Here is a 3,958-nt window from a genome sequence, read left to right on the forward strand (position 1 = left end):
CTTTGATGACTTAATTTTTGAGATGAAAAATAATGTACTACCATAAAATAAGCAGAATAAAATAATTACTGCTTACTTGTTTATATTATGGAGACATCACCATGTGTTGCTTCTTTTATAAAGATATGATCTATGTAATATAAATTTTTGGTTTAAATTATTCGAGTAACAAATTCAGTCATTCCTATTTTTCCTGAAGCTTATACTTCACTTTAAAATATATCAGTGTACCTTGGGTAAGAAGTAGTAGCCTCTTATTCCTTGTGACGGCATCTTCTCTCAAGGACATGTTGCATAGTTAACTCAGTAATCTGTTTATCAGGTGGTAACTTAGAAAACAACCCAGGCTGCCTCTGGTTGGATTAGTGCTGCAGTGAGGATGCTCTCTATGGAATATGGTCTGAGCAGCACTAGCCCCCTGGCCACTCCTCTTTACCTTCTCCCATCCTCTCCATATTTGGAAAGTGGAGGCAATTCCCCATTGGGAAAGGTTGTATTAAGACCAATGAAGGTATTAAGCAAAGAAGATAAAGAAGATTCATGGACACAGACAACAGTTTGGTGATTGTCAGAGGGAAGGGAGATGGGGAGAGGTAACAGAAGGTAAAGAGGGGATAAATAGGGATGGAAGGAGACTTGACTTGGGGTGGTAAACACACAATACAATATACAGATGGTGTATTACAGAATTGCATACTTGAAACCAATAGATTTATTAACCAATGTCATTCCAATAAATTCAATTAGAAAAGACATTATCAGTCTTTAAGTTGGCCTGTATCTACATATAAAATCCAAGGATACTAAATTTGAAATTCTTAAAAACTATTTCTTAACCTCAAAGAATGTAGCATGGAAATATTCTAGATTTCCTGCATCATCTAGGTTGTTTACATGTTAAGGCTCTCTGTTCATGACATGGATAGGATTTATCTGTAGTTACAGATATTAACATAAGGAAAAATGAATTTGGACAAGAGGATAGAGTATAATAAGTCTCAAGGTTTCTATATCAGAAAGTGAGGATGGGAAAAGGACCTTATGAAGGCTTTAAAATTAAGAGGAGAGAGAAGATAGAGTGACTTGTTATTATTGCTGTAAATAGTTGGTAAGCTATGTAACATCATCACTACATGCACCAGCTTTTCTCTATTTACTGAAACTTTCAATAAATATCTAACTGCATAAGATACGGTGCTGTAACCTTCAGGAGGCACTGACAACATTGTACTCTGTAGCTTGGTCTCATGTCTGACTGCCAAACTCCTGGTTATCTTTTAGACTGAGTTGCTGTGTCACATTTATGAAAAGTGATCCATTATATTTGTAGACAAAGTTAACTACCCTATCTAATAAAGAGGGAATATGCAAATTGACCATCACACCATCACAAAGATGGTGGTGCCCATAGCCACAAGATGGTAGTGCCCAGTCCCCTCAGCCCCACCAGAGTCCCCCAGTCCTTTCAGCCCCACTGGGGGTGCGGCCAGACCCACCCTCAGCCTCCCAGCTGCCCAGGGCCGGAGCAAGGCACAGGCAAGCCTTGGATGTCAGCTGCCCAGCCGATGGCTGAGGCATAGGCAAGCCTCGGATGGCAGCTGCCCAGCCGCCCAGGCCACCAAAGGCTCAGGTAACCAGGGCTGGCTGAGGCTTGTGCTGCCGGCAGTGGCAGCAGCAGAGGTGTGATGGGGGCGTCGCCTTCCCCTGATCTCCAGGTGGCCTCCTCCCGCTGAGGGCTCCTGGACTGTGAGAGGGGGCAGGCCAGGCTGAGGGACCCCCCTCCAGTGCATGAATTTTCATGCACCAGGCCTCTAGTTTCTAATATAATGCTCTCTATTTTCCCCTTATTATATTTAAATTTTTATTCCATAATTTGTCTTCTTTTCCTTTCATAAAGTCCTTGATTTCAAGGGAATCTGTCTTATTTACTTCCCAGTACACATCCACCTCCAAGAATGGAGCTATCTACATAGAACACTTGGGCTTTTTAGGGACTCAGTAATGTGCAACCATGTCATTGCATCTTTCAAAATCATTAATGATATATATTGTGTTTTCTTACATTTTAAGAAATGAGTAAAATGCTTGAAAGGTGGTATGAAATAAGAACACAAAGTACATTAGTGAGGGCAAGAGTGGAAGAAGAGATGAGTTAGGAGGTGGTTGCAACAATCTATGTGGAAGTTAATAGTGGCCAGGACCAGGTTTGTAGTAGTGTAGCTATTGTAATCAGTGGTTGCAGGATTTACATAGACCTTATGCTCAAACATTTTCTTCTGCTTTGACTCTCAATTTTGTCATACATAAATTGAAAATTGTCAGCCATGCCTGGCTGTGTTGCTCAGTGGTTGAGCATCAACCACTGTGACTCCTGGTCAGGGCACATGCCTGAGTTACAGGCTTGAACCCCAGTAGGGGGCATGTAGGAGGCAGCAGATCAATGATTCCCTCTCATCATTGATGTTTCTATCTTTTGACTCTCCCTTCGTCTCTGAAATCAATAAAAAAATATTTTTTAAGAAGAAATAGTATTAAAAAAAACCTCAGCCACATTAGAAAATATAACATATTTATCATTCTCCATGTCTTTTACCCACATGTCTAGTGAGTCACCAAAATCATGTGAACTCTGTCTTCTAACTATCAATGTATAGTCAGGTCCTTTCCGTATTTTAGAATACAGTTACTGTTTGTTTTTAATTGAATTATATATATATGTATATGTATATATATATATATATACATATACATATATATATATGTATATATACATACAGACACCTTATTAGATATTTAAGTCTTTAGTTAAATTTGAGTTGATTTTTGTATATGTTGTAAGATAGGGGTCCTTAATACATTTCAATTTAATTTTTGTGAGTGGTGTAAAATATGAATTCAATTTCATTTTTTTGGATATCCAATTTTTCTGGTACCGTTTATTGAAGAGGCTATTTTCCCCCATTGTGTCTTCTTGGTGCCTTTGCTGGCCATATATGAGTGGATTTATTTATGGAATTTCTATTTTGTTTCACTGATCTATGTGTCTATTTGCATGCCAATACCATACTGTTTTGATTTCTAAGTTTTGTAATATTCAGGATGGGGGGAAAGTAGGTTTGCAGTTTGAGTATGTGAAACTCAGAGATCATTCTTGCATTATTATTATTTAGTAATTATTGTATTATTTTGCATATTAACAAATATAAGCTTACTTTTACCCTACCCTGCAGTTTGAAATCAGGAATTGTGATGTCTCCACCTTTGCTCTTCTTGCTTGCTGGGAATTGCATAGCTAGAATGGTGTTCTGTGTTGCTCAATGCATAATTAAGCCCAATATAGTTGGATGCTAGTTAATTCACAGTTTCTTTTAAAGTATTTTAATAAATTGCAGCTCTCAGAATAAGTAGCAATGTGCAAATGCATTGTTATTGCTACCGGTGCTTTTTTCCTTACACCATTTATAAATGCAAGAATGCAACATCAGAAATCAATTTGAATCTAGGCAAAGGGTAAAAACAGTCTTGCTAAAAACATCTACACTAATAAAAGACAAACATGCAAATTGACTGTACCTTTGCTATGCCTTAAGCCACGCCCACCAGCCAATCAGAGCGACTATATGCAAATTAACACAACCAAGATGGTGGCCGGCAGCCATGAAGCTGGAGCAAGCAGGAGGCTTGGTTGCCCCAATGATGGAGGAAGCCAAGCTTCCCGCTTGCCGTGGGCTCTGAGCTCCACTAAAAGCAACAAAGTTTCAATTATAGAAGGTAAATAAACCCCAGATACCTGCTTTCAGCTGGCTATGGCCACAGAGCTGGAGCGAGCAGGAGGCTTCCCTCCCGCCCACCCTGGCTGGCTCTGAGCTCCTCTCATGGCTACAAAGTTTCAATTATAGAAGGTAAATAAATCCCAGAATAAAAAAAAGAAAGAAAAAAAGGAGAGGCTGGGAGCTTC

The sequence above is a fragment of the Myotis brandtii genome, unplaced genomic scaffold, assembly GCF_000412655.1.
Source record: "Myotis brandtii unplaced genomic scaffold, ASM41265v1 scaffold892, whole genome shotgun sequence".
Lineage (NCBI taxonomy): Eukaryota > Metazoa > Chordata > Mammalia > Chiroptera > Vespertilionidae > Myotis > Myotis brandtii.